We start from the raw sequence: 21,249 nt of genomic DNA on the forward strand, positions 1-21,249 counted from the left end.
AGGCCTTTTTTTCTCCCCTGGTTGAGTGTTTCAACACATCATAGAGAAAAACAGCTGGGGTACAAATTAGCAAGCTCTCTGACTTTGACTAATGTGCTGCTCCGGACTACAAAGCAACCTGCCCGTTCGGCGACTCGGCTGTCCTGCCGATCTTCGCCGACACTCATCCACGAATGCATTCAGGAGAAGAAGCTGCAGCTTCCCAGAGGTTCGGTTTGTCATCTTTCTGCTAATCTGACCGGCTGCTGGAGCACAAATGCAGAAAAATGTGTGACAACAGAGTTTTTGTGCTGACGTCTTAAAAATTTGGTAAATTTTGCAATCAACCCTGGTGGGGAAAGTGCAGAATTTCTGCAAAATGAACAAAAGCAGTTGTTATTGTGGAAATATGTTGACACGTTAACCTCGATGCCGAAATTGAATGGCTGAGATCTGTTCATGTCATGTTATGACGAAGTGTTCAATACACAGAAGGCAATAGAAACATGCCTTTTTTTTTAAATCTCCAAAATACCAGGAAATTTCTTCTGATGAATGCATTTATTGTGGACGTATTTGTGCACACTCCCGCGGAATGTTGACAAATGTTGATCTGCACTTCGAAGGAGATAAAAGAGGTCATGTTTGTAATGTTCGGAGATATCGTCCACCTCAAAGGGCCCAAAGTCGAAGTTTAACTTCATCGAGGAAAAATCTGTAAGGGAAAACAACAGCTAATGACGGTTTTTCAGGGAGGAATAAAAACAAACCTCAACACACAAATGGAGATTTTCACAATCTAAAGTAGAGCAATAAAAGCTTCCTTCAGAAATCCAGTGAGCTTGATCCTTGGTGTCAGGTCGTGCACTCGGTACGTGCAGCTCAAGTGCGATTGAGTGTATCATCAGGATTTCTGTGTATTTTGCAACTAAAAACAAAAAAAGCCAAAAACTTGAGTCATAGAGAACTGAAACTACATTTGGCGTTGAGCTGCAAGGGCAGATTGAAGACCGTATGTTCCAAAGCTCTTGTAACAGGAAAATAAAAACTGTACTTCCCCATTTTTATAGTACTTGTAATTTAATGAAGGAAAAAGTTAGATGGGGCTTTCATGATCTCCAGTAAACCAAGAGGAGAGCGATGGTGTGTTGGGGAATAAATAGCACATGCGTTGGTGAAAAAAGAGGATCATTTCAGCTAACAGGTCACAAGTAACTCATAATTTCTCCAGAAAACTTATTAATACTACAGTGGCTTTAGTTCCTCATTTACACAAAGACACATTGTCTCTTCTTCCTCTTTTATCATCACCACATGCAGCCCCAAAACCGACAAGAATTCAAGTGAATACCCCCCCACCCCACCCCCCCCCCCCACCCCCACCCCCCCCACACACACACACACCACCACCAAAAAAGACAATAACAATTGGCAGCACTAATATTACATCCAAAACCTCAGACCTTTAAACTCAACTGGTTGAAGGCTGATGATAATGTGAGTTTGTTTGCCACAAGTTTGCTTTGAAGACGGCGCAGATGGAGTGTTTTTGACATTTTCAATTTTCCCTCAGCAGGTCTCTGACTCCCAGCCAGGCTGGTTCTTCTGAAGGGAAACATCACCAGGCCCTGAAGGGTGGCCAGAAACGACGCACGATGTTATTCTTTCTGCCCCGCAGAGTGGCAGAGACAAGCTAAATACCCACCTATAAATTTGACCTGGTGCAGTTCAGGCTGCTGGCTGAGCATCAGTAACTAAGGCAGCCAGGAAGCCAAGCCCGCTCGACCACAGGACCGTTCAGATATCCGACTCCTCGCATCGTTCCGAGCTGCTCTCTGGTGCAGTTACGGCACCTGAAATTTAAATTATGAAGTGTATTTTAGGATTGTGGTGAAATGCTGAAAACATAACATTTCAACATGCTTTTGTCAAATAACTAACAGTTATTACTGTTGCTGCACTCGCCAGGACGTGAAAGATGCTGAAACCGCAGATGGGAAAGTTTAGGCCTTGTGCAGCTTTATGTTTCTGTCAGAAACTTGCTTTTTACATTCCTCAAGTCTGACATTTCTATCACGAGTTCCCACTGAAGGGCTAATATGTGTAAAATCTGGCATTTATCAACATCGCATACATGTGTTTCACATTTTCACTTATTCTGTGTCTTACAGATTTACTGACAGATAAAAGCCGTTGATCTCAGCCAATAACCGAGCCCATAGCTTCTCTTTGATTTGCATTTACAGCAGATACCTGAATCCTATTGCAACTGTTTGGGTCGATTGTGCATAATTCTAAAGAGACAAACCAGGAGTTGATGAAAGTGAACAGACAAGCCACAATTTCAGCGCTATCTCGCTAAAAATGTGGACTTTTATTACTTTAATCAGCATTAGCTTACCAGTCTGTCAAATATGAAATGATCTTAATGGGGAAAAGATGCTTGTCTGCACTAAAGGTTGGCTCTTACATGCTGCTTTTCAGTTCAGTGTATCCATTTTCTTTTTGGATTCTGTTTAAAAGCTGTTTTACATTCTGAAACAGACACATTTGCTGTCTGGACACAGTTAAGTAACCACCTAAATGACAGAGGAAACTTCAGTCAGAATCCTCTCTAAGAAAAGCAAAACGGCCTTTTAAAATTGCCAGAATGGAACCTGAGCAAACTCAACCCGAATACATTGGGACAGATATTCCTGTAGCCAAGCAAATCGGAGTGGTGAACTGATTCAGACGGTCCACAATGAAAACATTTAGATTTGTTAGGGAAGAGAAGGGAAGTAACAGGACCGGCCGCCATAACAGGAATAATTCATTTGCATCACCAACGACAAGATACAATAGACTTTGTCCTGTTGTCAGTGGCACTGGGACAGCTGGAAAAAGTTCAGAATTTTACAGTCTAAATTGAAATGCCAGAAAAAAAAAACCCTTGGCCCTATAAACGGCCCCCACAGTTAGTTTACTATCATGGCAGTAACAACATTATACAGCCTAATTGCTACTGGAATGTGTTTTGACTACTCCGAAAGGTCAATTGGCAACAAACTGCTGACAAAATTACAACCTCCTCTCTGTGGAAATGCCTGTAATTGTCTTCACTCAACAGTATCCGTCATATTTTGAATTTGACTGGGCCTTTAATTGCTGTATTTAGTGCCTGCCACTTGTAGACAAGCTCACAAAGGAACAGCTTAGACGTCTCTAGGTTTTAGCTAAATATGACTGAAGCATGTGCCTAACTTCAGAAGTGACCAATGCTAAGTGCACATGGTACATATAAAGCATGAATGCTCATTATGGTGCATCTGAGGTACTTTCTGACAATTTTTAAGGTTAATCTGGCGTCCTGTGAAAACTGGCAACCCATTAGATCCTTCGGGCTGCAGTTTATAAGAGAACATGAGTACTTGTGCAGGTTTTAATCTCAAGATAAGAATCATTTATGATTTACTTTGGTGACGTGGCTGTCGAATACTCTGGTCAGAAAAAAATGTTTATTGTATCCTTGGAAGCTTCTTTTATTATTGGAATAAAAATACTACAGTGAAAACAAGGCTGTTTGTTTCCAGGAAACTGTATAACTGTGTGTCTTCCTTCATCCCAGTGGCCAACAGAGGAGATAAAGGAGGAGAGGAGATACAGCTATTTATCCATCTGAGCCGATGACTGTCACCATGTGGGAAGATCCGGGAGGCCTTCATCATCTTCCTAAGCTACTGATCATAACATAATGCTCCTCAGCCCTCTGTTATCCTCATCAGTGACAAAGAGAAGGAGTCTGAAGGGATATCCTGTTGGTGATGTAAGCACATTCATCCTGCTTGTGGCAGTTTTGGTGACAAATTATTTGCAAAATGTTCCACCCGCCTACTCTCGAAATACTCTCTGCGTGCAGTAATGGACCTTCGATCTTCTGTTGCTTTGCAAAAGACTCATTTTTGAAACGGTGCCAACCTGGGCAGCGTTAATCTCAAAACCAGCGGCTTGTTGGTGCAGGCTTTGACAAGCGATATATTATTCTATATTATCTCCTGCTCAGTTTCATTGGATTCATTTCCCAGAAGCATAACAACGAAGGGAACAAGCGCTCCGCTTCAATGCGAAGGCCAGTTTAAAAAGCTGATTACTCAACATCCAAAGAAATGTTTTAAGCAAACTCTTAAAACCACAATGAAACAATTCTGCGGACAGGGTAAGGAGGAACACTTAAGCAGCTGAAGTAATTCAGAATGTCCACTAACCCTAATACACCATGTGGTTTGTGATCTCTGGAAAAGTGAAGCACTTGAAAACAGTCAGATTTGAATATAACCATCCCCCCTCCCATTCCTTCCTACTCTGTGGGAACAAACTCAGTGGGACGAGAGACCCTTGCATTTATTTTCTTTCAAAAATCTGAGTTATGGACTGTAATAATGCTGTCACCTCTTGTTCTTTTTGTCTGATCCAAGCTGTGTTTGTGGTAAATCTCCTGTCATACCAGCGGACGCAATGGCATTAACATTAGAAACCAGAGGAAGCCTGGTTGCAGGCCACCCAGGTTTTCCTGGGATCCAGAGAGCTAGGAAATATATATTTTGGACAAGTCACAGGAATACCCTTGCATTTCCTATTATTAATTTTGCGCAGGCGACCAACCCTGCTCTATAAATCATACCTGTGGTTTATAAAAGGCCAGTCAGTTTCTCCTCTCTGACTCCTCTGGTCTGCCTATTGTCTGTCTTCCTACCTGCTAATCTGCCTTCTTACCCCAACAAGTATGAATGTCACCTATAATGCAACACATACGCACGATATACTGGAGACTTTAAACGCTATTATGAGTCCAGCATGTTAGAAAATAAGTCTGGACAAGTGGAAACTGGAACATTTGTGTTATTACAACATCAGAGCTTCTTAGCAGAGGAAACTGCGGTGAGAGCTGGCAACTCAAAACATCCTTCGCCCTTCATCCTAATCAGACCAGGCTCGTGGATTATTTCTCCATGAATGTGGATGGAAGACAGACGCAGGGACTCAAACAGCAGGGTCAGACAGGCTGTTAACAGAATACTTTAAGACTATGCTTCTGAGTTGACAATAAACCAAGAAGTGGTTGCAACAGCTAAAGAAATTAAAACCCCTTTGATCCTTTGATGTTTTCTGTCTTCGTTTTCAGTTTTGAAATACCTGTTTATCTTTTTCTCCAAGCACATTGTACAGAACACACTGGTTTTTATCAGGGTGTGTCTTGGCTAGGTTTAGATTTATTGCTTTTACTGCCTTATTTACCACTTTGAACTTTATAAGTTGAAACTTTGCGCAGCTCCCAGCATCCTGAGAGAGGATGGGGCCGAAGGAACGAAGGAAGGAAAAGGAACCTTATTCTGGATGTCAAATCTGGATCTGTCTGAGCACCAACAACTGATTTGGTATCAACACGCACCTATTTGTAGTCAAACTCTTTCATTTCTGCGTATTACCAGCAGACTGGAAACGCCTCTAAACAATGTTAAACAGTAGCTTGGGTCAAACTAAACCTCCTTAAGGTTGAAATTGATCTGCAGTCAAGATATCTGTAAACTTTCTACCAGAAAGCACTCAGGGACTATCAAGTTCATCTATTGTTTAACACAGCAGGCCATTCCACCCCCACCCCCCTCTGTTACTGCATGGACCTTAATCCCATTTGTAAAAAAATTTTTGATTTTTATCTCTCTGGTGATTTCAGTGCTGGAAACACAGGAGAGGAACTGCTTGTGAAACCTTGAGCGATTACTAGAGTAATTTATTTTCGTGCCTGTGGCATTGACAGTGCGAGGAAGTGGCAGCTCCTGCTGTGATGCATGGCTTGAACATGAATGGGCATGAGCAGAGCTGTTGGCCATTGTATAGAGACAATGGCAGGCCCAGCTTATTTTACGCCCTGCGACGAACAGCCCCCCTCTGCCCCCCAAAGGAAATGAATAATATAAAGAGTAAAATAAATTGCTCAGATCCAGAACAATGAATTACTAAGATTCCACTATCCACTGGCTGTTGTAGTAAAGCTTCTTCTTAATAATGAAATAATGGTCTATACTTTTTTTGATTGACTAATTACGTGACATGGTGCCTTAAATTCAAATAGTTGCTAACTCAGCAAGACTAAAAGCCAAACACCATCCTATGTATAAGCAGCAGCAACAGAGAAAGACGCTAACAGACACACGAATTTACATTAGGCTATGAAACTAACTGCAGATACAGGTGGTGAACATTGTTCTTAGAGAAACAAGAGCAAAAGTAATATTTATTTTTATTATTATTTTATTATTTATTAATGCCCCTACATTGCCCATGTCAAAAAAAGTTGTTTTGGTTCATTTATGTATATGATTCATTCTAGATACGAAATAAAGGGTGGTGGTAAATAGTTCATTTATTGTTTAGAAATGTATTACTCATGGTTACGAAATAGCCCAATTATGTGACCTTACAAAAGAAGACACAAGACAGAAATGGAAAACAAGTTTAGATTCTGATCATCAGTTATTAACAACAGCATGCAAGTGTCTGTGGTTACTCTGTGCAATGTTTGATTGAAGAAAATAGATTTGAAGACCTTAATAAGTCACTGACCTTAGTTACACACCAGATTGGTCACAAATAGAGTCATCGACGGTGCAGTTGTGTTGCGTTATCTCCAACTATATGAGCACCTTTACAGCTAAAGTTGTAATAAAGTCAGAAGGTCCTTGTAATGACTTGCTATTATTAGTAATTTATTTGTCAATGGATCAATTGTGTTTTGTTTTCTTTTTATACAGCAATATGAAGTAAGAGCAGGAGACACTGGAGGGATGTTGTGGTGGTTCTTTCACTAGTAGTAACAGAGTAAATGTGCTGAGGAAACATATTTACTCAGAAATATTGCACAACTCAGTCATTTATTTTTCTGCACATAGATTAGTCAATTCCTTAATTTCTTAAAAAAAAAGGTCCACCTCTCCAGATTTAAGTAAACACAATGCTACACTTCTATAATTATACTAGCATGTTTGATCCAGGTCTTGACTAATTTAATGTTGTAAAAAAACCCAAAAAAAACACATCAACTGGGGCCAAATACTCAAACAATAAAAATTCCTCCCTTTAAAACTGAGCATAATTCAAATCTTTGTTGATTTAGTGAGTGTCTGTCTGGCCGTGTTTACGTGCTGAGCGGTGAGAAACTTTGTCTTTCAGACAGCTGGACTCATAAAGAAGGACCTACATGGAATGTGCCAGTAAAGATGAGCGGTGGAGACTCTCTGTGTGAATGTGTTTAGATTCTGTGTCATCCAAGTGCATTAGGTTGAATGTAAACACCCGCCGCAGACATTTACTGAAACTGGTCTGCATACTTGCTCCCGGACCAAACAGACGGCACCCGGTGCCACGTGCTAATGCCGTATCTGTTCAGCTGTATTGATTTAAACCCGCAAAGGTGCTTTTGTATGAGGTGGTCCGACATGTCCTCTCATCATCTTCTTCCAAATCCAGACTGATCATTTGAAGAATGTCTAAACAAAGTGGAGGAAATTCATCATATCAAAACTGCTCTAGGTTTTATTTGGGCCTCTGGTATCTCTCATCTCTTTTGGAACATGACAGTAATTACTGCCATCAACGTGCTCGTCTGGAGCCATCAGCCAAGAGTGTGTAGGCTGCTTCTCCTCAGCTGATCGGACAAAGACTTCTGACATCAGCTCTGCTTTTGTTTAAACAGAGCCTGAAGTATAATGAAGATAATCGCAGACGAGGCCAGATTTATTCCTGCTTGTCACATTGGTCTAATTCATACATTAAGTTAATGGTTACTGGGAGGATAATCTTATAAACACGGTAAAGTATTAGCCACAGTAAAGAATGTGTGGCTAAAGCCAAGCTGAAATGGTCATAAAGAGACCTTTCTATTTGTTATATACCAGGGAGTCTGTTTAATGTCAACGGGGCCGTCTTCATTTATGTTAACATAAGCAGAAATGAAGGTTGTTAGCTGTAGACCGTTGGTTTGTAATCCTGTGTTGTGACTGGCTCGCAGTGCTAACAGCTAAAGGCTGACCTTGCATCAGTGTTTTACAGCAGCAGCATGCATGTGAGCTGCACATTTGTAAATGTTATCGACTTGTATGCCAGTGCAACCATGCCGCTACACTGAGCTCCTTTCTTCTTCCACTCGAGTTGCCAGCAACACTGGCGGGGAAAATAGGGCGCATTGCGGCAGTCAACAGAAGTCAAAGAAAAGTCAATTTTATAGAAAACATTGCAACACATTTCTGCCAGAGGTTCTTCCACTTGCTCAGGCACTTTCATAGACTTCCTTCCACAAAATAGCAGCCATCTGGCATCCTCAAAATGCAGTGACAAAAGAATAAAGGCATGCGTTTCCATTCTAGAATGGAGGAGTAAAACATCCCTCACAGTCTTCTGCTACTCTGCAGTGAAAGATTTGCCTCTAATATGGTTGTTCGATCCAGGGCTGCTGCTACAACAGAGGTAGAACAATTTAGATTCCAGGACCTTTGCAAGTGGGATGTTCAAAGACAGTGACAGACACCCTTTGTGTTGAAGAATACAGCTTTTCTGTGTCTGACCTGCTAACATTTTCCAACTTGACTGCACCATTTACGTCAAAGCTGACATTTTACAATGGGTCGTATATTGTAGCTAAAGTTTACAGTAACTTTTTAAAAGCCAAACACACCCACAAACAATCCTTCATCCTCAAATGTGCCTGACGATCTATAATAGGGTAGTCATGCAGAGTTTTGATATGAGTGTCCAGTGCAGCTGGATGCTGGAGGTTAAGTGCTTTGCTCAAGAGCACACTGATGTCATCACTGCAGGCAGGACAAAGAAGGAATCGTTCCTCTCTCACTCTGTCAGACGTTCTGAGCCAAACTGGAGTTTTCACCTGGCGCCCAGCCAGTTCCAACCATGCTGATATACAGTAGTATGTAAAATTTGTAGTTGTCTTGTGTCAATGCATAGAAGCAACATCACGATTTATATCTGTTTTAGTTAAGTTAATAAAAAAAACCATCGACTCAAAAGACATAGACTGCTCTGTTGTGTGGGTCAGAAAAGTCTGTAGAGAGAATTAATATATGTGATAAATGTTGGGTACAATAAGACAAAAAACCACAGTCCAGCAGGAGTTGGCAGTTTGTCTTTACAATGTTCCATGAGCTGTGAACTGTGCTCCAATTTCATGCTTGTTTGACAATGTTGTCACCCTTTTCCCCCTTAAACATAAACCACTAAGCACACTTGTAAAAATTATGGCTATTAAATGAAAATACAAATCATCTTTCTGCATTAAAAGCGCTGACTGATTTGCAATTCTCATTAGGCGCTACTCGATAAGGTTTCACGCCGTTATGTCTTATGATGTCAGCTTTTCCCTTGTAGCAACGGGCTCCGACACGTATTCACTCAAAGGGAACTGGCGTAGCTAAATCAAGCATAAAATCTTTATAATACCCCAATAAAACACAGGCGGGGAGAGAAAACAGGCACCTCTGGAGAGAGAAATGTGCATAACATCAACAATCGCCGGCAAAACGTGAAATAAAGACAGTGACCTCTGGTCCCGCCACTCTAGCCTCGCTCTCATTCATCAGCTGCGAGTCTCCACTAAAAGCAGCCTTAAAACTCGTTGGCACTCGTGCTCTAAAATATGTCCTACTGGATGGACACAAGTGTCAATGAGGTGGTATTTCTCAGGCCCCTCGTCTTTCCGTTATCACAGGATGTGGAGTCAGGGAGAGTGAGGGAGCAGAGAGGGGAGGACTGGAGCCCTAAAGCATGATTTACTTGACCTTGCAGTGCTGGAACTCACAGCCAGAGCCTCATTAATTCCCAGGGTCATTCCTTTTGGACATAAATTGGTTAGAAATGGGAACGTGTGGATGACTTCCAGACATACACAAAGAGTTATGAAATCTCTGGCCTTACCCAGCTCCTCCCCGGGTCTACTCACTCCTGGTCCGAAACGTTTCTAAATCTTCAGGCCTAAATGCTCAAAGGAGGGAGACTACTCCTAATTCTGGGAGGAGGCTGATGGACCGTTTTGTGCTTATTAGGCAGCAAATATGCTGTTGTTTTAAGAGATGATCAACTGTGAATGGTTCTTCACTCCCATCCATTCTGAAGCCTTGGTCTGTCTTTTGTTTGGGGAAAAAGGAGCGCAAGGAGCAGCAGGGCTGAGAGAGAAGCCCAATAAATTACACTAATGCACACATTTAAAGGAGCTCATATTCCCCCTGGCCTGTTATCAAGACTCCTCCAGTGAGAATGTAAACTACCTCTTTCTGTCCCACTCCCCAGGCCCAATATTTAATGTTATCATGCTTTACAACAAGTCCACTGTTTATGTTATGACTAATAAAGGGCAGATTATTTCAACTTTTTCTCACTATATCATATTGGCTTAGTCATTAGTCAGGCAAATAGTTGTCTAATGGTGCTGGAGGGCTCATTAATTCAAGTAGATAGACCCAGATTTGTGTAAACACTGTGAAGTCAGGGTGGGTGAATCACACCTTGGGTTTATAGACAGAGACAGAGGGGGAGGACGGGCTATATGAGCCCACACAAGAAAGCCGTGGAAAGGAAAACAAGCGTAATCCTGCTGATAAAAGCTGGATTGTTTCAAAGTTTATTTGGACACGCGGTGCCTAGCTGAGGTTAACCCTAATGAGACAGCAGCCTGTCCAGAGTGGATTCATCACCCCGGGATTGGGGTTATCACCTTCTGTCGTGCTCCACTACTTTTAATCAGGCTCCTCTCTGGTCGCTCCCTATCAGCAGCCGTCCATCTCCAGAGCTGTCGGCATCCATCAGGAGCTGCAGACAGGCCCGGCGAGCACGTCTGAGGAGTGCATTAGTGAATTATTACCATTTGGTTAAGCCTCAGTGTCTGTCACGTCAGAAAACGTGAACACACTTTTATGTGCATGCACTTACCTCCTTGAGAAGTCATGGAAAAGTTGGTAGATGGGGCGAGGCAGTCGTGGGACCAGTGCTGTGATGCTGTAGAAGGTCAAGGCACTTCCATAGTGCAGATCCTTAGAAGTATAATGGTTTCAACTGGATCCAGCAAATGCTTTTTCAGACAAAGATCTATGAAGAATCCTTTGAGTCAAAAGGTTTCCAGGAGGAAGCCTTGTTCCACAGAGCACATTTACAGCCTAATTTGTACAAACCCCATCCAAAGCAGAGCAGCCTTAGTGGAACACCTTAAAGATCTTGATCTCATTCCTGCAGAACTATTTTGTTTTCGGAACTCCAGAAATCAAACCTGTTGAATGTTTAAATCAGCTAAAGATCCATCACTCTAAATAATAATAATAATAATGCTTGTTTGGTGGATCTAAATTAATAAAACATTAAAGGTTAATGGAAATACCCACATGGGTTTCGGATGACAGTGGTATTCTACAAATAAATACGAGTATCTGTGATTTGGAGCAAACACAAATGAGGGTGGGGATAGATTATTTTCATGGTGAGGGTGATTTACTGATGTTGGGGTTGCTCACCACCATGACACGACCCACTCCCACCTAATCAACACGCCCCCACAGCAGCAAACAAATCACAGTTACATCCATTTTGGTGTTGTTCTGCAGAGGCGAGGTGACGCGTTCCTGCAGATCTTCATCTGCATCCTTGTCCTAAAAGAATAAATAAAGCTATCTAAGTCTGCAGTGAAGTAAAATACACAAACCTTAGATGCTTGAGAGGGAACCTTAAATCACTCATTGTTGATGTTTAGACCAGTTAAGTCAATAATGTCCATCTTGTGCAGTGATAAGCGATATTGCAGGGTGACTCCTTACCATTACTTCTCTGTGGCAGGTGGAGTTTTCTTATAGCAAAAACATCACATGTTCTGGCTAATCGCCCCTGTGGGAAAGCAGCCGCGAAGGTAAAGGAATAATAAGATTGTAGTTTAGGACACTTTTTTGTGACAGTGCCTGTGGGCAAAGAAGCATCGGGGTTGTGAGTGTTTGGTCAAGGTGATAATGAAGAGAAAAGCTTTCACTGTTTCGCTCTTCACTCCATAGGAGAGAAAAGAAAGAAATATTGAATTCCCCTCAGATTCTGCATGTAGAGAGTTAGAGCATGAGGAGAAATGTGTTACCGGAAGCAAACAACATGTAATGACACAAACAAAGGAGGAGGGGGGGGTTCAGACCAGGGTCATAGCCATAATTTTAGTACTGAGGTCAAGCATGAGTCAAAGGGCCCCCAGTGCAACCACAACAGCCTCAGTGAAACAACAGTTTTTGCTGAATGAATTGCTAAATTGGGGGAGGGGGCATGTTTTGATGGCGCAAAAGAAGAAAGGGTTTCCATTGTTGTCAAGGTGTTAAGAAGTTCACTTTACATGATTTCCTGTAAACTACAATCATTTAGGTTCATAGGAGTTCGATGATGAATTTATCAAAAAAACACGGAATACTCTCAGCAGATATTATATTCTATCCTATTGTTTCTATTATACCGGTGAGCTTTTTTTTAACATGCATTTTAGGAGGTGATCATAAACCGCTGGCCATTTCAAACCAAATCCTTTCCTTTCAGCTTCTCAAGAGTTATTTATCTTAGATTTAGGCTGTTATCCATCAAAAATCCGTTGGCTTTGCGTAGCTGCAGGAGCAGCAGGAGCAATATGGAGATGTCATTTTTTGACTGGAAATCTGAGATGAGCATAATTTTGAAATGTCCGACATTTGCAGTGCAAATCTGCTACAGCGGACGGATTGATGACTGAAATAAGTTTTAGTTGTCATCCTGTAAAAATACGCAGCTGCGTTTCAACGATTGAGCCATTCGGCGGCGTGACAGCTCGAGATGAATTGAACGCTCGACCTCGCCGAATAATGGAAAATTTACACTAAACCTGTTTCAGCTTTAGATGACATACTCCTCTTCCCCCACAACATCCCATAGGCAATAATTACAGGCAGTGTAGCATGTGCACGTCGTGTGGCCCGCACTCGTGGCTGCGTACAGCCCTGTATTCCATCACAGACTTTAATGGAAGCCAGATGTTTCCTCGTCTTTTGAAGGCTTATAATCAATAGCCTCTCTCCGACTTTCTCTGCCTTTGACGACTTGTTGCGTGTCAAAGGCTTGTGCGTGTCTGCGCTGCAAACAAGTGCGTCAAAAGTGAGATTAACTTATTGGATTCCCCCCGTGGGATGTTGTTTGGAGGAGGAGGGGGTTTTGGGTGCAAGAGGCGAGAGCTGATCCCTCCCTGTAGCCTCGACGAGCTACATGACACTGAAGCACTTTTTTTTTCTTGTTTTTTTTCCCCCCAGCGCTCACACATCATCACTGGGATACCAAGAGAAATCCTGGGGAGGGGATTCCCAGAGAAAAAAAGGGAAAATCTGTCCAAATAAATAACCTAAAGTGGTACTCGTGGTGACACAGTGCATCTCCATTTCCTGTGACTGTTTCCTGCAGTCAGGACCAGACTGACAGGATTGCTTTATATCTCAATGAACTAAGGTGCACCGGGGGAGCGCTACGAAGCAGATGCCCTTTGATTTCCAGTGTGAGTGGAAGCCAGGGGTACATGTAGCACCGGGTAACTGCGGGGTCCGACCTCCAACCTGTAACATGACCTGATGGATGTTACGAGCCTCAGGTCAAACGTGCACCGGAAACAAGGTGTCGCATGTGTGCAGCCAGGATGTTGGGTTCTTCAATTGAGTGAAATTCAACGGTTGGATTGTTGTTGTTTGTCAAAATTTTGTCTCCCCCCCACACACATACAGGACACAGGCGAACGAGATGACCGAGTAAACCACATTGTCTAGAACGTGGATTCAAACCTTCTGTTTGGTTTTACTGTGCAGGCATGTGGAAGCAATGCGATAAATTAGCTGCAAACTAAACAAATGAGCAAATGGCAAATGCACTTATCTTTTTGCATCGCTGCAGTCCCACATACATTTGCTGAAGACATTGAAGCTGTTAAGCCAAAAAAATCCACCCCAGAAATTTGAGTTACTGCAGCTACTGGTGTCCTCATCCTATAAAAAAAAAAAGAAAAGACATGCAGGGCGCAGCAGAGAGATTTCAGATTAATGACAGTTTGGATCGCACTTTTGCAGCTTTTGTTGTCCTCTTTAATTCAGCTGGTGTTGCCAGATTGTTTAAACTTTGATTTGGACACAAACTGGAATTCTGTCAGCAGCAAATCATGGATGCTTGTGATTTACAGTGCGGGTAATAATTTCTGTGTGTTTTCAGCTTTCAAAGGCTGGGCGAGCTCGTGGCAGGAAAAGTGATCTCTTGGGGTGAACTGTCTGTCACTTTTCAGCTCGTCACCAGTCATTTGGTGTGTGTCATGCTTCCTGCATTTCATTTAACAGTACGGACAATAAATTAGACTGAAACACAACCCCTCTGCTGAGCTAATGAGAAATATGATTGTAATTCAGTTATATATGGGCAGGAATGTATTTATTTTTCATTTAAGGAATTCCAGAAGATATGTATTTTAGTGGTTTTTCTAAAACTTGACTATATTGTCTATAACTGACTACTTGACTAAGTTATGTAATATGGTGATGTCACAATAGGCTTCGGGTTAAAAGGTAAATTTCTACTTGTACAAACTGTTTGAGTGACTATCAAATATTTGTCATAATCTGAAAAATGTTTTATGAAATGTTTTATCACACTAATGGTGTGTGACCGTGTGCAGTAAGAAAAGAGTCTGTCGCAGGCTCCAGGTCGTCGTAAATGATCCTGCCGCTTGATCTGACGTGACCGTTTCTCCATCTGCCCGTGCGTGAGCGCAAACTGCCCTTTAATGTTCCTCGTGCGCTGGGGCAGGGGCTGTTCCTGATGAGCGCCGCAGAGAAAGTGAGCGCCAGATCTGCCTCGGCATTTGTCCCAAGTGGGAAGAACTCCATCCCCACTGATAGAGGCAGCTGGCTGTGGCGACGCTCAGTAAAGTTTTACAGTCAGATATGCACAGATGATCGGACCAGCTGTGCAGTGTGATGTATATTACTAAACAAACCCTGCAGGAACTGAACTCTCACCCTTGCACATATGGGTTACAGGACTTGCACTCTTGCTCTTTTTCATGCACTTAAGTATGTGCAAACATTACCCATGCATTCACACACACACACACACACACACACACACACACACACACACACATACACACACACACACACACACGCACACACATGCCGGCCTTTGGGTCAGAAAAGGAAGGTCACTATGCAACCGTTTGTGTTGAAATTATACTGAAGACACGTTACTGTTACAGTGACCACATTAATGCAAAGAGGGGCACTAATAATGATACCTCACCCGTGTCCAAATCTGTCTGCTAAATCAGTTAAAAGGAAGTGTGGAGGAAGTGAAACAATGCAACTTTCTATAAATCACCTGTTGACTCTCACTTGTGTGTCTCCTCTCTGGTTGCTGAGGTAACGAACATGTGGTGCATGCACAGACCAATTTGCTTCGATCAGAAGGAGCTGTGTGATACTTAGCAGCACCCGCAAAGCCCCCACGGTTCTCTCCTCCAATCGCTGTGTTTATTTTGGAACAAGAACAAGATAAACCGAAGTGACGTGTTATTTATTTCCCTCGCTCTTGCCCTCGCCTCCCCTTTACAAGCCGAGTTGGAACGGAGAATTCCTTAATAATCCATCAATATCAGTCCATAGTATGTGTTCGCTGGAGTGTCAGCACCAAACACACACACACACACACACACACACACACACACACGCACACACACACACACACACACACACACACACACACACTAACAAACATGTGCATAATGGAGTGTGACCAGGTCCAATGCTACAACATGGGTAGATAATAAGAGGGCACTATCAGATAAAAGCCCATGAGCAATGAGCCGGCTGACAAGCTGATTGTGACTGTTGCCCGGGGTGGTCTTCCGGTGGAAAGTAAACAATCATGGTTTCCTGCATGGCTTTAAGGTGTGAAATTCAGTATTAAACTGCACTAAATTTCTTCAACTGTCAATGCACAGCTGTTCTATAGAAGACGACAGCTAAAAACAAATGTTACAGATCAAAGGTTACAGATTAAGTTTATTATTTTTTTCTTTGCGTCATAGCATCTGACTTCTTCTATAGCTTTTCATGTGACTTCAGCAAATGACTTGACATTACTTTGGCTCCCATGATATGCACTTTGCCTCTTTTTTTTTTTTTTTTTTTTAAACAGTGTCGTTTCATTTTAGCTGTTCTCCATAAAACACCATCTGTGAACCGTGATAAGAACCAAAAACGGGAAATGAACAAACCTCAATCTATACTCAGCAGAGTTAGAATGCATCTCCAGAGAGGCCACGCAGGTGACCTGAGCTGCAGCGCATCAGACTGTAACAAAATGACTTTCAGATTTTCATTCTCATTACAGGTTTCTTGTATTTTATACAGTATGTCATAATGACGTTGCTTGATATTTTTTCAGATAATTTAAAATATGGTAAAGTCACTGTTGGAACAGTTTCACTTCATCTTCAGTTGCAGGTATATCACAGCACTACTGGTTCTCTGACTTGCTTTTAGTTCCACTGTTATGGACAGTTACTTGACAACTATAGGGAATTTATTTGTCCATGAACCACACGCAGTGGGAGGTGTAGCTAAGGTAAGTTAGAGGTGGTTTTGTGTTATGATTTCATTTTCAGGCACAAAACCTTGAGAGGTTAGGAAAAAGCAATGAAGACAATGTATTTTGTTACTTGAAACATGTGATTGACAGAAGCAAGCTGTAATTCTTGTGAATTTGGAAGCCTTAAAACAACAATTTGTGAGGGGAGAATCGTTCAGCCACTAGACAACAGAGAGTACAAATTAAAAGTAGAGTGACGATGGATTAATAACAAAAACCTTTAATTGGGGCATTGTAAAATATGACTTTTACAGGTGAGGACATATTGAAGGGTGATTACTGGAGGGAAGTTAAGGCCAAACATGAGTTTACAAAGGGGGGAAGTGACTTTTGTTCACAACAGTTCTGTTTTTATGATTTGCTCTGTATTAGAAAGTCATGCGTGTATATTCAGAGCATGCACTTAAATAATTAGAAACTCAAATCCTCAATCTGGTGCCCTCACCAAGAGAAATAATAATTCCGTGCTCCTGAAAGCAGCGTTTCTCTCTCTCATTTGCAAGCGCGTAAAACATCAAGTGGATCTGATGTTTGGACTGAACCCACGGTTGGTTTGCAAGCCGCAAGCGTTTGCTGAGAGCCGAGTGAAAATTTGCTGCCGATGACAGGCCATGTGAAATAAATGTGCTTTTTACATCCTCCCTTTTGTGTTTGCGTCTCGGCGGGTGACCAGAGATCGGCCATAACCCCCGCCCCCCCCCTTGTGCTTCGCTCAATGAATTTGGCCTCTGCAGACGTGAGCAGTCGGCCGGACCGCCGCCATTTCACAGCCCTAATTAATACCAAACCTCTGCGCCCTTCACAAATTATAGCATATACCACACAGAGTTGGCTCAAGACTGCAGTCTGCAGTCTGCAATAAAATGTTTCCTTCATGGCCACATTAAAACCAGGGCGGTCGGTGGGAGGACTGGAAGCTCCTGACTGGTTACTGTTGGCCATCCACTCTGACTTTTCAGGCTGTGCATTATTTGTGAAGGGTGGTAACTTGCTGTCCAGATGGTGAATCCTCCATTGTCGGAGCCATCCAAGGTCAAGCAGCAGAGCTTAAAGGGAGAACTTCTCTCCCAGGCTCTGAAGGGTGGATGGCCACCCCGCAATGCCCTGCAGGCCGTGGTCTGCAGCCAGTGCAGCAGTAGGTAACAGTGGAGCCAAGGTGGAGGGAGAAAGGAAGGGAGGAAACTCGGAGAGAAACCATGAAAAATGTGGAGCATGAAAATGTCTCCCTTGGTTTATGGCAGCACGGCCAGGCTTCCAAAAGAAACACATCTTTAAATTTAACTTGAGATGTCGTTTTTTGGGTTTTTTTTTTTTGCTTCATCCACTCCCAACTGTTGGCAAGGGCATGGATCTGGAAGCTGTGCCAAGATGCTTGGAAACTGCGACCATGTTAAAAAAGCACTCAATAATGTGGCTTTTTTGGAAATGTGGTGACAGCTCCTGTAAGAGGGGCTCGGCTTTCAGCGCCGGCGAACATGTTTTGTACGTGTGCAGCTGCAGAACTGGCCTCAAGAAAAAAACCCTCCTCAAGGCATTTTCACCAGGGTTTAAGATGAAGTGTAAGGGAATATATCACTGAAATATGCAGATTATTTTGCTGATATTTCAGTTTCACGTGCAGTATATCTGAGTGTCTCGTGGCTTTTACAGTTTTTCCATATCAAATTCAGGCAAGCTCTTATTTCAGGGGGAAAACTTCTGGAATGGATGCCCATAAATAAAAGATTTGATACCGGTTATTCCAACAAACTGGGCTAAAATGATAGGGCTGTCTGGAAACACTTTGGCCTGTTATCAAATTAAAAGTTCTTCCCATGTAGTATTTTTCTGTTCTCGGGAGACAGTCACCTCTCACGCCAGCAGTTCACTGCTCATTTAGGAAAAGAGCATCCAGTCGATGCCATAAATCAGTGTCTGATGGAACAAACACACCAGTGGAGGAACCAGAGGCACCTCCAGAGCGCTGAGCTGATACAGCGTCTGTATAAAACGCTCCACTGATGGTGAACACATTTGCAGCGTAGCTCATAATAACCCAGAGTTAACACCTCCGATCGCTGCAGGCACCATGAGCATTGATTTGTGCCGCAGCGGTTGAAAAATGTTGAATCACCTGTAATTGAAAGTGATATTGTGTTTCAGGTCAGAGGTTACTTGCGATACGTTTGCAAGCTAACCCACTACAATAATCTGCAGGTTGTTTGTTATTTTACAAGGTAAAAATAGAAATGCCTGCAAAAAAAACCCCATATGTTAACCAGGTTAAAATATTTAGTGTAATATATTTTATTTGTTTTCTTATTTGTGGAAGGTGTTTCATAAAAACTCTTATTATTTCCTGTATCAACCCACAGCAATATCAATTATTTTAAATATCAATCTTTTAAAATCTTTTTTTTGTCTATTTCTGTTTTTTAGTAAACTAATATTTCCATTTGTCTAACAACAACATTACTAGTTGTAACTGATCTCGACCAAATTCAGCATGAATCCAAAACTTAAGCTAAATTTTAACCCAATAATGTAAAGGAAATTACATTTAGTTCATCACCAAGCATGCTTGTTCTAATATTACAGAAAGATTTGATTTTTGGAAGGATTATTGGTACAAAACTTAAACTTCAAGGTGGTACATTCAGCTTAATAGGAAGTGGAATTATTTTCATTTTCATTTACACAACAAGTCCATCCTGATCCAATGAAACCACATGATTAATCATTTTGAAATAGATGTGTGTGTCACAGATTTGAGGTGTTTCCAACCTAAGTACCATCAGAAGATTATATCATCATCGCCACGTCATTAACGGAGTGAGGATGAAGAGTCGTGCGCTGGATTAGAGTTTTTTGATTAGACCAGCGTTCTTCCTTTTCCTCCTCGAGGCCTCCATGTTGACACTGGAGAGGAAATCTCTATCAGGCTACAAAACAGCCCCACAAATAATGTTTCCAAGCTCGAGATACGTCAAAGGCTTCAGTCACGTTAATCCCACGGCCTCCCCTCTTCTCTCGGACGCAATTTGTTTTACGCAGTCGCTCTTTCAAAGCGTCAAGCCACGGCCAAACCTGGAGAGGCTGGTGTGTTTTACGGGTTGCCCTGCGCTGGGCTGCCAAAAGGGAAGAATAGGACAGCTTTTAATGGAAGGGGGGAAAGGCTGACATTAAATACAGGCCAGATGGACTTTCTCCGATCCTGCTCATAAAAAGTTCAGAAGACAGTTCACAAATCAAGGCCTCTCGGTATTATGTTAAGCGTTTGGATTGTTATTGTTATTGTACATTTGCAAATACTAATGTAATTTATGGATTTTTCGAGCATACCTCCAGACTCATCCAGCTGAGCAATTTAATATGTGAATGTTTTACAGTTAATATTAGCTTAATAAAGTGCCCGCTGCTTTTACAACCTTCCATGGAAACTGTGGCAACTATGACACCTTTTTCCTCAGCATTCAGCAAAGGTCGCGGATTAAAATGGCGGCTGGCGCTCGCCCCGTAAGCCGCCACGAGGCCCGTGTCTGTCCACCGAAACGTCTCTTGCTCACGGAAATATGTGGCAGCAGGTAAATCGTAGATCAGCGTGAAGGGAAAAGTGAAATTCAAGATGCTGAGATGGAAAAAATTCAGAGCTCTCTGGGGCTTGTTCCCCTTTCCGGACGAGGAGAAAGCGGACCCCATGGTGGCGAGATTCTGTGGTGGTCTGTATGTTTGGGTCATTCACTAGGATATTAATAGTTTTATGACAAAAAGTATGATTGAGACACCAACCTGAGACATAGAGTGATGCCATGAGTTAGATGGACTCTCTTACACTTTGATTACCGTCGATTTAGGAAGGACTTTTAAATTTTGAAGCTATTTTCCACATTAAAATAAAAAAAAACATGTGAATGATAGAATATTTGAATACAGTTCAAAAGACTTGCATACACATAGATGCAGTAATATTAGAGTAATTATAATTCTTCCTGCAATAAAAAAAAGTCTCACAATTTTAGTTTTGGAAGTGGTGTGGATATGCATTTGATTTATTCTTTATGGAAAAATACTGTTATTAATGAAATTTTTAAAAAGTATGACTGTAGAAACTGCAGGAGAGTGGCCAATAAAGGCAAACTGAGGAAGTGCAAAGATGTAAAACATTTACTTGTTTTAAATCCGAGTGGAAGCGTCACCAGCAGACGTCTTCTCCCAGCGACCGAGCCTCCGATGGTCCAGGCCAAACAGCCTAAAATGATGCCCGAGCGCTGGACCCAAGCAGCGTGACTCAAAGCTCTCGTCTTACACAACCAGCTGACACTGAGCTGCAGCTGCGTATGAAAAACACTTATTCAGTAGGAATTTTCTGGAGAGGTCATCACGCATTAGCACCAAAAATCCTTTTTTTAGAGTATTTGACAGTTTTGACAGAGAACTGATGCTTAAAGTCACAGCCTCAGCACATTCTGTTTTTTAACGGAATCGCAATGAATTTTGCAGTTAACAGGGGAAAGTGTGGTTTATTTAAGATTTACAGGACTCTTTTAAATTATGATTCATCTGACAGAGGCAGGTGGACGTAAA

At 42.1% G+C, this 21,249-nt stretch overlaps 1 long non-coding RNA gene across 2 annotated transcripts; it reads right to left on the reverse strand.

Annotated features, from left to right (window-relative positions):
* Window positions 1–1,448: 1,448 nt before the first annotated feature.
* LOC115253011 (uncharacterized) lies at window positions 1,449–5,090 on the reverse strand. 2 transcript variants are annotated; one of them, XR_003891332.1, is made up of 5 exons: window positions 4,868–5,090; window positions 4,640–4,752; window positions 4,408–4,543; window positions 1,685–1,832; window positions 1,449–1,607 (listed from the first exon to the last, which is right to left on the reverse strand). It is a non-coding gene; the product is annotated as an uncharacterized lncRNA (long non-coding RNA). The 2 variants fall into 2 exon arrangements; XR_003891331.1 differs by having other exon boundaries at window positions 4,865–5,090.
* Window positions 5,091–21,249: the final 16,159 nt, after the last annotated feature.

The sequence above is a fragment of the Takifugu rubripes genome, chromosome 16 (genome assembly GCF_901000725.2).
Source record: "Takifugu rubripes chromosome 16, fTakRub1.2, whole genome shotgun sequence".
Classification (NCBI taxonomy): Eukaryota; Metazoa; Chordata; class Actinopteri; order Tetraodontiformes; family Tetraodontidae; genus Takifugu; species Takifugu rubripes.